At 38.3% G+C, this 13,606-nt stretch overlaps 1 long non-coding RNA gene across 2 annotated transcripts in view; it reads left to right on the top strand.

Moving 5' to 3' along the window:
• Positions 1–13,606, top strand: part of LOC111552541 — a 310,028-nt gene that overhangs the window by 1,605 nt on the left and 294,817 nt on the right. For both annotated transcript variants that reach the window (XR_002734665.2, XR_002734664.2), the window contains exon 2: positions 9,717–9,861. This is a non-coding gene — a long non-coding RNA (uncharacterized LOC111552541). The remainder of the gene's footprint in view (positions 1–9,716; positions 9,862–13,606) is intronic.

Genomic DNA, 13,606 nt, shown 5'->3' with positions numbered 1-13,606 from the left:
GATTCTTGGGCTCTCTGGGTGTTTCTGATCAAGGAGCTTCCTACTTGATTGTGTAGCCATTTGTTTTTCTTACAAAAATCAGTGACAGTGCAACATGTCTGATATGTCAGTCAGCTTTAATGAAGGAACCCACTGCATATGCATGGAGTGTGGATTTCCTCGTTTCTGGAGTCAGGGTGTCAAGCTCATTCAATCGCTGACAGCTGTAATTAGAGCAAAAACCGATTCTACCATGAAAGGCACTGACAGGAGAACCCAACTGCTCAAGAGAAATAAGAAGTAGCCAAACTGACTTCCAGCCAACGGTCAGGTTTGACTCTATGCACAGGAAATCAATGAGGAGAACTTGAGCCATTTTCCCCTTATCAATTTTTCACTTCTAATTATTTCTTGGAGGTAGCTTGGTTTAATTTTTATGCCTTTTTTGGACCTGTAATGAATGTCCAGAGCTGTGCTATATAAAGTGTCTTTGCAATGCCTGACATGTTTCCTACCCCGTCCTCAATATGTGAATTCCTCTTTTACCATCTCCTTCTCCCATTCCCTCAGCTTTTCTTTTGACTCACAATAAGTGCTAAATAACTTTGAACTTAAGTGAAAATATTAATGAATATTTTAAAAAATATTAACGAATAATACTTTTTACAAGTACTCTGACTTAACCCCAAAAGTGATACATGCAGAGACCAAGTCCACAATTTTTCACATATAATTTTGTTAGAAGGAGATGATTTTCTTCTGAGAGTCTCTCTTGCTCTTTGATACTTTGCTACTGCTCTCTGGTTAGCTTGAAGAAATCCAGATAACTTAATGATCTTGAGTTTTTTCTTGGCATTTTCTGTACCACCCCATATAGCTATCTTTGGCATTCCTGGCAGTTGGCAAATATTATGAACTGGGCTGTGGAATAAATTTTGTGCCCATTCTCTCATAAGATAAAGCATTGTTTGTCATTTAACAGAACTTCTCCTGGTTTTCTACTGGTTTCCCTCCAGAAAATAGACACTACATTCTTCTAACATGTTCACAGGCCAGGCGTGGTGGCTTACATCTGTAACCCCAGCATTTTGGGAGCTGAGGCAGGAGGATTGCTTAAGGCCGGGAGTTTGAGAGCAGCCTGGGCAGCAAAGCAAGACATCATTTATACTAAAAATTAAAAAAAAAAAAGAAATGGCTGGATGTGGTGTTGCATGCCTGTAGTCCCAGCTACTTGGGAGGCTGAGGCAAGAGGATTGCTTGAGCCTGGGAGTTTGAGGTTGCAGTGAGCCACAATCACACCACTCTCTCCAGCCTGGGTGACAGAGTGAGACTTGTCTCAAATAAAAAAAGTACAATAAAATAATAAAATACTCCTTAATACTAGGGCATAATTAGAAGGTGCCAGTAATATCAATAAGTATTTCCTAAAACTGACCCAATGTCATAGAATTGCAGTATTATAGATTTAAAGTTTCAGACAATCAATCATTTTCTTCTTATTAGGCTAAGACACCCTCTGGGATGACTCCCTTCAAGACCTAAGTGTAATAGAAGTATTTGCTTTCCATAAGGGAATCCTTCTTGTTGGAATTAAGTGTTTTCCTAGAGCACAGGATTTGGAGTTGGGTGCAGGTGGGGATGACATTTCTAGGCATGTTTCCTTGAATAAAATAAACAGAGCATCAGCTTCTTCATTTATAAAGGAAGGAAGATAGTATCTACCTTAGAAGGTTAATATGTGAGGTTTAACTATTATGTGGGTGAATGTCTGGCTCATACCAGGTGACCAGTGTGGATCATTTAACCATGTTTCTTTCTTCTGGTTTTTCCATTCTTTGGTTCGTCTTTCCTTCTTCCCTCCATTCCTTTCCTCCTTCTCATCTTTAACCTTTCTTCCCCATTTCCTTCCCCTATTTCCTTCCTGTCTCCCTTCTTCACTATCCTCTCCTCAACCTCTCTTCCTTCTTCCCCTCCCTAGGAAAAATCTCCATAATTCGTATTGTTGATGTTCTCATTGAAGAGCAGCTTTCCCTTTCTCTTTGTACACAACTTGTTATTAATTTAGAACCTTCATCCGTTTCATCTACCTCAATCCCATTTTAACATAATTCCCATTTTTATACTTCTAGCTCCAGCAAGCAGTTCCCATCTTGGTGTACTGCATGTAATAGGTATTCTCAGTATCTTATGGTTGAGGGTAAACTGTAAATATTTCCTGGTTGATTAACTTTGTTCAAAGAAGAAGAATGGAAGGGCTGAAGGGAGCAATACAATTTCATGCGCTTTATGTACCTCTCCTTTTCTCAGATAATCCAGTCCTGAGGTCTCTGATCCATTTAGTTTCAAAATTACTTTGGTAAGTATAACACATAAAAAAGTAAGGTGCACCAAACAAATGTACAGTGGGTGAGTTACTATGAAGTGAACAGCTAAACCCCCAAACCAGATTAAAATAAATAGAACACTGTTCACGCCCAAGAAACTTCTACTTGGCCAATCCCAATCATATGGCCACTCTCCCTGCAAGGTAGTTATCTGACTTCTAATAGCATGATTTAGTTTGCCTCATTTAAAATTATTCAAGTGGAACTACCTGGTATGTAACCTTTTGTTTTGGGCACAATTTTCCTCAGTGTTATGTGTATGATAGTCATCTATGTTGTGTGCAGTTGTGGTTTCTTCATTTTTATTGCTCTGTAGTACTCACTTGTAAGAAAACACTACAGTTTATTTATACTTTTACTGTTGAAAGATATTTTGGTTGTTTCTAGGTTCTGACTATTCTGCATAATGCTGCCAAAGCATTCTTTCACGTGTCACTTGGTGCACATAGGCATGCGTTTGTTTCAGGTATATATATATATATATATATATATATGCAGGAGTGGAATTGCTGGGTCATAGTGTACGATCCATTATCACGCATTGTCAAACTGTTTTCAACTGTGGTTGTGCCAGTGTACCAATGTACCTAAAGTGTAGTGCAAGATAATTGCTTTTGGTCTACAGCCTTGCCAATAATTAATATTGTCATACTTTTAGGTTTTAGCCATTCTGGTATATGTAAACTAGTGTCTCATGTGGCTTTAATTTGCATCTCCTTGATTACTGGTGAGATTGGTCACTTTTTCCTCCACATAATTATTGACTTTTTTTATTTCTTTGTGTGTGTGTGTGTGTGTGTGCGCGCGCGCGCACGCGTGCACATGTCTGTTCCCTGTGGTGCAAGATTTTTGATGGTTATATGTATATGTCTACCTTTACATAAATACCTACAGCTACATCTATATCTATCTATTACAGATCTGTTCTACTCTGTGGCTCCCATTTTATTCTCTTAATTATGTCTCTCAGGTTGTGCATATGTATATGGACACTTGGTGTGTAGCATAAGTGGAGCTGCAGACCAGTGGGGTAAATGTGATTTCTTTTCAGTATGTGACTGTATCAGTTTTATATCCATGAGAAAATAAATGAAACATATTCATTACCTTGGGCTAGGGAAAGCTTTCTTAAGCAAGACAGCAAAGTACTAATCCCATAAAAAATATTGATTACTAGAACACATAACAATTAAGAAATTAGAGGTGTGTTTGTCCTAATAAGAAGAAAATGGTTGATTTTCTGAAACTTTATAACACTGCAATTCTATGACATTGGGTCAGTTATGGGAAATATTTATTGATATCACTGGCATCCTCTAATTATGCCCTAAAAATTACCCAATCTTAGGTATTCCTTTATAGCAACACAAACCAGACTAATACAGGGACCTTATTCTCTGACCAGAGGGGCTTTGGTTTCAAGAGTGTGTGGCAAACTTCACTGTTTTTTTCTGTGTTCTCTTACCACTGGACCTCGACTCAGATTCAGTTACAGAGTGTGGCAGAGTTGGGTGAAGTCTCAGCATTCTGGTCTGAGGACTAACAAGGAAAGCCCCAGAGAATTTGAAAGTATCAGGGGGTTCACAGTGAGGGAATTGCTCAGGAAGGCAACCCCATGAAGTTGTTTTTGGACTCCCAGACTTATCCCTGACTGAGTATATGTGTTTCTGATCCCAGACAGTATATCAAAGACTTTAAGAATAGAACTGTGGTATAGACCACTGGACAAGTCCGAGACTGCTGACTCGGTAGAATAAACATGGATCAGATCCAAATTTTTCTTCAAATTCTTGGAAAGTGGAACCTACATTGAAACCATAAGCCACAGAAGGCTGGTCAGAGCTTGGAGCCAGAACAAAATTGGATTGATTTCTGGCACAAACAAAAATACCAACATTCTTTATGGGATTTAAATAAAACTCAGCATTTCATTACCTAATATTCAAAGTGTTCAGTGTACAACCCCAAATCGTTGACATACAAAAGTCCAGAAAAAAACTTTTTTAAGAAAAGAGAATCAATAGACTCTCTTGTGATGTGAGATGACACAGATTTTAGAATTATCTGGCAAAGACTTTAAGTATAATCAAAGTAGTCCAGGAAGTAAGGACAAACATTCTTGAAACAAATGGAAAGATAGAAAATCTCGGGTGGGAAATATATGATGTAAATATATGATGTAAAGAAGGAGCAAATGGAAGTTTTAGAACTGACAAAATAACAAACGAAAACCTCACTGGGTGAGCTAAAGAGCACACTGGAGATGTTAGAGGAAAGAGTCAATGAACTGGAAAATAGATCAAAAGAAACTATCCAATATGAGCAAAAGAGAGGAAAAGCAAACCATCAAGGAACTGTGAAAAATCTCCAAAATCTCAGATTTGTCATCAGTGTCTCAGAGGGAGAAGAAAACCGGGCAGTGCAGAAAAAAATTTGAATAAGTAATAGTTAAATTTTAAAAATATATCTTAAAAGATACAAATCTGTAGATTCAAGGAGCTCAATGAATCCCAAAGAGGGGAACAAAACAAAAATGAATTTATATCCAAATACATCATAATCAAAATGCTAAAATCTGAAGACAAAAATCTGAAAGCAGTCGGAGAAAAATGAAGTATATTTATAGAGAAATGATTTTGATTTACACAGGAATGATTCCTGGTCATAAACTTTGGAGGGGAACTATCTGTTTAAAGAGCTAAGAGAAAATATTGTCGACCCAATTTTCTATATACGGCAAAAATACCCTAATAAAGGGAGAAATAAAGACTTTTTTTTTGGTCGGAGTCTCGCTATGTCGCCCAGGATGGAGTGCAGTGGCGCGATCTCGGCTCACTGCAAGCTCCGCCTCCCGGGTTCACGCCATTCTCCTGCCTCAGACTCCCGAGTAGCTGGAACTACAGGCGCCCGCCACCACGCCCAGCTAATTTTTTGGTATTTTTAGTAGAGACAGATGTGAGCCTCCATGCCCGGCCAAGACGTACTTAGATGAAGGAAAACTTAGTGCCAGCAAACATGCACTAAAAAAACGTTAAATGAAGTTCTTAAGACAGAAGTGAAATGATGGGAGAGGGAAACATGCAACATTGGAAATGAAGGAAGAAGAAACTAAAAATATCTGGGTAACTATAATAGACTACGGGTCAGCAAACTATAGCCCACGTGCCAAATTCAGCTCACCATCTATTTTGATTAATATAATTTCATTGAAACACAGTTATGCTCATTTGGCTATGTGTTGTCTTTCTTTGGCTGTTTTCACTCTATAAGCACAGAGTTGAATAGTTGTGACAGACACTGTATGGTCTGCAAAGCCTAAAATATTTACTATCTGGCCCTCAGCAGAAAAAGTTTGCTGAATCCTGTAATAGACTGTTACTCGCTTGAACTCTTTAAAATGTGTTTGATGGTTGCCAAAGATTATAGCATTGTTTAGGGTTTTGAAAGTATGTAAATGTAATATGTAAGGTAACTACAAAGTAAAGGGAGGGTAGAGAGACCAATGTGAGAGTAAGTTTCCTACATTTCAATTGAAGTGGTTAGGTATTGGTTCTAAGTAGATTGTGGAAAAAGAGCTATATAATCTCTTGGGCAACCAATAAGAAAAATTACAAACTGATGTAGTAAAAAGGCAAACTAGATAAATTATCATATGAAAAATTGTTTGGGCAACCCAAAAGGGAAAAGGGCAAACAGTCGAATGGTAAATAGATGGAACAATCAAATCCCGATACATCAATAATTACATTACATATACATCACATAAGCAGACTGATTAAAAGAGGTTGTCAGAATGAATTAAGAAACCAAAAATGATCAGCGATTTCTGTTTCTGTAAAGATGAAGTAGACATGCTTCTCCCTATTCTTTCCCCTAATTATACGTAATAACTCTGAAGATTATATATACAAACAGAAGAGATTGAGATAGCCAGACAGATTGGCTAGGGACGTTGGGATCGAAGGAGTGACATGCTTATAAGTTACTTGAGTTTTCTTTTTGTCACATATATCCTAGACTAGGATATCTTGTACAAGGAGCTGGCAGCCCAGAAATGTAAACAGGCACAGAAATTTTTTTAAAATCCCAACAAAAGCCTACCTTTTCTAGCCAAAGGATCAACATACGTCCAGCCTAAAAAGATGGAAACTCTCAGAAAACAACCACTCTACTCCATCCAAACACCATACAAAAAAACCATCAATGCCCAAGTGGAGAATATAGATTTCCACTCTCATATTGCCATAATTCCCTCCATCCTCTGACATATCCTTTTCAAGTGCCCAGAGAATACATAGAACAAGATAGGCCGCATCCTGGACTGTAAGACAAACCTTAACAAATTTAAAAGAATGGAAATTATACAGTGTGTTCTCAGACTACAGTGGTTTCAAGATAGAAATCAATAACAGAAAGATAATGGGAATATCTGCAAACACCTGAAAACTAACCAACACATTTCCAAATAATTCTAATTTAAAGAGGAGGTCTCAAGATAAATTTTTTAAAATACAGTGAACTGAAAGACAATGACATAAGATGTATTAAATTTGTGGAACCCAACTAAAGTAGTTATAAGAGGTAAAATTATAGCACTACATGCTCTCATTAGAAAAATTGAGAAGTCTTAATCTGAACTCTCACTTCAAGAAACTTGGAAAAGAAGAGCAAAATAAATTGATTTCGTATTTAAAAGTTCCCTGTATTTGGGTTCTCTAGAGGGACAAAACTAATAGGTTAGATGTATATATAAAGGGGAGTTAAGAAGTATGGGGTCACATCATCCCAAGTTGAGATCCCACAATAGGCCATTTGCAAGCTGAGGAGCAGGGAAGCCAGTCAGAGTCCCAAAGCTGAAGAAATGGAGTCTGAAGTTTGAGGGCAAGAAGCATCCAGTGTAGGAGAAAGATGTAGGCCAGAAGACTAAACCAGTCTTGTCTTTCCACGCTCTTCTGCTTGCTTTTATTCTGGCCATGCTGGCAGCTGATTAGATGGTGCCCACCCAGATTGAGAGTGGGTCTGCCTCTCCCAGTCCACTGACTCAAATGTTAATCTCCTTTGGCAACACCCTCACAGACACACCCAGGAACAATACTTTGCACCCTTCAATCCAATCAAGTTGACACTCAATATTAACCATCTCAAGTCCACTCCTTGTCAACTTAAACCCATACACATCTCCTAAAATCATACATAATCTTCAAAAAAAGACAGTAATAAGGTCATAATTATGCCTAACACAATACAGCTATCCTTTGGTGGGAAATGCATCAATCCCCAACCCAAGTGCTATTACATAAAGTTAACAATACTTAAATGCTGATACAAAGTCAATAAATCTTATGTCACATGATAAAGGACAAAGAAAGGAAATAAAATGAGTACTAAGAAAATATCTTTCTTAGTACAAGTATATACATGCACAAACATGTTCTTAACAAAATAAGGAGAAAATACTCATGACAATTACGGTCCTCATTTCCAGAACTGGTCACATGGTCATAGCTGGTATTGGTGACTAACAGACTAAAACATTCCCCAGAAGAAATCTTGGCTGGGGACTCAATAATTCCACCAAATATTTGAAGAAGAATTAACATTGTTTCTACATAATCTCTTTCAGAAGGTAGAAGAAGGGGGATAACTTCCCAACTCATTTCATGATCTTATAAAGTTAGCATTACCCTGGTCTTCAAATCAGATAAAGACAGTACATGCACTGAAAAAGAAAGAAAAAGAAAAGTATGATGGTGAGAGTTTGAGAGTTCTTAGACTTGGCACCAAAAATACAGTTCATGAAAGGAAAAATTAATACATTAGACTTTATCAAAGTTAAAACTTTTGCTCTTCAAGAGACCATCTTAAGAGAATAGTAGAGAAGCTGCAGACTGGGAGCAAATATTTGCACATCATGTGTCTGACTAAGGACTACTGTCTGTGATAATTAAGGAACTCTCAAAACTGAACAGTAAGATCAAAAAAACAGCAACTACAACAACAATGTGATCCAGTTCAAAAATGGGCAAAAGACAGATAGAAACTTTCCATTGAAGAAGATATACTGATGGTAAATAAAGACTCCAAAAGATACTCAGCATCGTTAGCCATTGGGGAATGCCAATTAAAATAGTGGGAGTGTTCTATAAATGTCATTTAAATTCGTTGGTTGATGATATTGTTAAGTTCTCTATCTTTGGTGATTTTTCTGTCTGTTTTTTCTATCAATTGTTGAGAGAGGGATGTTGAATTCTTCAGCTATCATCGAGGATGTGTCCGTTTCTTCTTTCAGTACTATCACTTTTTGCTTTAAATATTTTTGCAACTCTCTTTTCATGCATACATTGCAGTTTTATTATGTGTGGTTTTCTTTGCATTTATCCTGTTTGGGGTTTGCTGTGTCTCTTGAAAAAATGTGACTTGATGTCTTTTGTCTGGGAAAATTCTCTTGCTGTGTGTTGCCAGGTTCCAGTAATTAAAAATATGCTTTTATGAATGAATAAAGGCTATATGAGTCTTTTCTAAGAGAGTCGGCTGAGACATGTTTACTTACCATGTTCTGCATGTATATTTTCATCTACAGAATTGCAAGTATGAAAACAATACAGAGCAATTGTATACGCCATTTCCCTTGTATTTGACACAAAATGATCACTACCTGGTTCTTATGCTCAGGATCCATGGATTATCATTTAATATATGCTGGGCCAATTTTGCTCTAATTGAAGTAAACATTGGTCAGGGTGAAGGCAGTGAAACATTGTCCTCTGACCTTTATAACCTAAGGATAGTGGATAGTGGATAGTACGGCAGTCTGCTGCTCTTCTATAAACACTGATCTCTTATTTTTTGTTTTCTGGGCATAGTTTTCCAAGCACTTCCACGCGCTCTGTGTCAGTTGCCCTTATAATGTCCCTTTGAATTTGTAGAGCTTGGCTCCATTTTGCAGATGTTGTGTCTGAGGCAAAGAAACCAAATGATGGAATAAGGATCCGGGGTGGTGAATCTTATTTCACCATTCTGGAACTTTCCCCAGGATAGTTCTGCTTCTGTTTTGGAGTGCTTATTGTATATCCTCCAAGTTATCTAGATGGCTCTATGCTATTCTTGTTCCAAAATGTAGCCTGGTCATGGACACAATAAGTGGTCGAGCAAGAAACAAGGCTGAGCTTCCTTGTTCTCCTTCTGTTTTGTTCTGCCAACTGCATACAAGAGAGAAGAGGACATTGTTACCTGATTGGCAAAAGGAAGGACTTGCATCTCCTTCACAGGGAGGATGCTGCCTTGTAATGTCACACCAGATATTCCAGCATGATCCCTTTTATAAATCTATTTGGTTGACTTCTTCTCTTGTAGCTGACTCAGAAATTGGGATGATTTCTCTGTGGATCCTATAAGGAGCCTGGAGATGGTGAAGAGAATGCCTTGACCATCAGGAGACAGCTTACCTTATTGAATCTTGATCACTTCTTCTGACTACTTTGGATATTAAAAGAACAAGGTAAGAGTGGGAGCAAAATGGTGGATGCTGAGGCACATGCTTGGAAGGCAAATAAATGGAGACTATGAATAGAACGTTAGAGTCCCTCCCAAGATAAAGCAGACTTATATGGAACAGTCATTTCTTCAACAGTATTGATGGAATATTTGAGGCAGAATCATGGGGGTGAAGGGAATACAACTATAAATAAGATAAAAATATCCCTTGCTTGCACAGTGCCTACAGCTTTGTGGGGGATACAGTTAAAAAACAGTTGCAAAGCTGCACACCAGGTTTCCCAATAGGAGAAGTATAGTTGCAAATGGTGCACACAGAAAGTCATCCTAACTCAGTGTGAGGGGATCCTAGAAGGAATCCTGGACTAGTGCTATCTAAGCTGAGATCCAAAGGAGACTTGGATACTAGTTAGGTGAGTAGGTGTAGGGGTGGAACAGAGGGGAAAACAGGTGCAAGAAAAGCTTGATGTTTCAAAGAACTAAAATTACTGCAGTTTGAGGTGATTTCAGTTATGGCTTTAGCATACAGGATGGGGAAAAAACTTCTCTAGGCAAAACCTAGTATTATTTTGGTTAACTGTACTCAAGTGCATTACCTGAAATTCAGGGCATGTGCATGAATGGACCTGCCGCCTTCCTTTACTAGTGTGCTTGGGTAGGAACCCTGGTTTCATATATGGAGGCAAGAAAGTACAGGTTAATGCAGACTTCTGCATTTGATGCATTGACTGGCAAAATATGACTCAGCACCTCGGTCTCACTGAGGCAGACAGCGCCCTCAAGTGGAAATGAAGATGAGCGGTACTTTTGTGCCTCACTAGCCCCCACTTATATATGCAGTAAATGTGGTTCTGTTTTGTTTTTGTTTTTGCCATTCGCCTGTGAAGCTGCAGTCAGCTGATGGTCAGCACAGTCTGCTGAAATTCTGAAACCAAATAATGTAAGGAGTGTTCTCATTTCTATGAAGAACTGACTTGTTTTATCATCTAAATTTTAATCCAAGGTAGTTTTTGAGAAAAATTATAAAAGACGACAGAAGAGAGGATGAGAAACAATAAAAAAGAAAATTATTTTGTCATTTTTCTTTCGATTCCACCTCCAGAACGTTAGTTCAGCTTTGGCTAGTGGAAGGTGTTTGGACCAACGGAGTCAAGATGGTGCACATCCGGGTTCTTCATCCCCCCTCCCAACTCTTCCCGGGTTTGGGCACCATCTGTCTTGTTTTTCTAAGACCACCAGAGCAGCACAAAAGAACCAGCAAGTAGGCAAAGGTCAGGCGCAAAACTGCTGGTTTATTTTAGTAACCTAAGGTGTGCGGGAGAAGTCTGTCGGCCTCCGGGGAAGGAGGCCGGCAGAGTGCCCCTGTGGGGCTCTCGGACGGACTTCCCACAGTCCCGACATCCAGACAGGACTGGAGCTGTGAGAGGGCAATAGGCGGGGCACAGGCGTGTCAGGGGCGTTCCGCAGGTGCGACCAGGTAAATCTTGGTTTCTTCGGATTGACGTCACCTGGCGCATGCCCAGTTGGTCTGCACCTTCCCGGGCGCCGGCTGCATTTTCGCGTGCGCGGGAAGAGTTGGTGGTGAAGAAGAACCCGGAAGTGCACCATCTTGCCTCCGTTCGTCCAAACAGAAGGGAATTAGTAAGTGAATCTGTTGATATAAACGATGTTAACAATGGAAAGTTAATTTCTTCTCAACATCTTTAACTACACTTTGGGCAGTAGCTCAGGAACGTATCTTTGAAGTGCTACCAAATGTGCAGTCGGCCTGGGCGCTCATGTGTTTGCGATCAAGACAGAATAAGGAGGTGCGTGTTAGAGAGAGGATGCCTGTGTCTCATGTTTTAATGTCCCAGGACCTGGGCTGCTCCCATATTTGCCCAGTTTTATCTCCTATGCCAGGGGGGAGTATTGGCATCTTTTGCCAAAATGCATTGTGATTTTAAGGTTATTAAATTTCATTTAGCTATTTTTAAGTATTTCAATATTTAAGAATATGCTCAATAGAATTAAAATGCTTTCAGTGACACAAGATGCTGAAATGGAGTAGCTACTGCTCTTTGTCTCTAAATAAGAAGGCAAGTTTGGGGAAATGATCTGTATTACTCCTCAAAGGCCTCTAGGTGGTGCTGCTGTGACAGCTATCGGCTAAACAGTTTTTTTAGCACTTAACTTTCAAACCAAATATTTAACTTATTAAATGTCTTATACTTATGGTTAATTGCTAATATAATACTATTGATAATTTATACCATCACATTTACATTAGATTCTCCTAATAATGAGACTATATTCATAAATTACACAACAGAGTAATTTTAAGAGTTGGAATAAATGTAGTTCTCTGGTTATTATTTAATAAAATAAAAAACTTTTAAGTGTGGCTGAATTTTTCCACATACATTAAAACTTACTGCATAATTAGCTTTTCCTTATCTCTACTTGCGTTGGGTAAAATAGTACTTCGTACGCAGTAGGAGCCAAATCAATGTTTATTAAAGGAGTTAATTTTTTTTGAGTTTCCCTTTCTACTATTCATTGAGGATGAGATAACCACTGGATTCAGTTTTTTAAAACCCTAGTCAGACATTGCTGCTTATCTTGGCTAGTGACAACAACAGGAGGCCATTTTTTCTCTATTTCTGAAAATGTGCTGAAGAATATATATAAAATCACTTCTTTATTTTAGAAGCAAATTGGTTTTTGAGGTTGGTTCTATTGAAATGCAAGAATAGTGTGGATAAGTGTGTTTGATAATTGCTCAAATCTTAATCAAGATTTTATTAAAATCAATATTTGATAAGCTGCTCAATTTAATTAAATTAAACCACAGAGAAATGAGGAATAAATGAGCCTGAAAATCAATCACAGGATGAGGTATGTTTCTTTTTGTTAGTTTAGTATATGCAATGTTGGGTTAAGCAATTGCTGACCATGAGAGAAATAAACAAAATCACCGCTTCGCTTTATACAATATGAGCCCACATTTTGTGCCAGGCACTGTGCCAAACACAGTCTACATGTGTCTTAATTAATTTTGAAACAAAATCCCGCGAGCTTGGTCTCCTCCGTTTATGATTCAGGCCCAGGTGTGAGCCAGGATGGCTGTTCCAGGTCATTGTATTGATAAATGGCAGAGTTAGCTGTAAATATAATGACCAAGCCTTTCCTACTATCTCAAATTGTTCACAAACAGGAAGAAAAAGCTCAGTTTATGATTAAGTTTAGAGAAGGGCCTTGGTGGTAATTTTCTTCCTTAAAAAAGTTTAACTTTATAGGTAACTAATTAGAGGGGGCAGGGAACCCAGATTAAAATCCGTGGATGTTGACTTAGAAGCTCTGAGAACCAAGATGGCAAAAAATAGGACAGGGGTGGGAGGTGTTGTTTTTCTGGATAGACATAGAATATAGTTATTTGCCGTATAATTTATGCTTATTGAGAGTGGCAGAGATTTATGGCATTAGTAACAAAGTGTTTTAATTGGGATTAGCTAATGAAAAAGTGGCGGAACTGGCAAGGGAGGAGGTAGGAAAATGTGATTTGAGTTGAGGTATTTCTTCTCATGGGATGCTAACAAAGGAGTTAGTGTTAATACACCAGGGCAAGAATCATACTTTTAATTAGGCCTTCAGAGTTTGTGCGCTTGCATTCTTGGTTCTAAGGAGTCTTAGTCACCCGAAGAATCAACTCTAGGAAAGTAACGATATTCTTTTTTTTTTTTTTTTTTTTTTTTTTTTTTTTTTTTTTT

This window comes from Piliocolobus tephrosceles, chromosome 17, assembly GCF_002776525.5.
Source record: "Piliocolobus tephrosceles isolate RC106 chromosome 17, ASM277652v3, whole genome shotgun sequence".
In the NCBI taxonomy this organism is placed as follows: domain Eukaryota; kingdom Metazoa; phylum Chordata; class Mammalia; order Primates; family Cercopithecidae; genus Piliocolobus; species Piliocolobus tephrosceles.
This window is presented reverse-complemented; position numbering and strand designations above follow the sequence as displayed.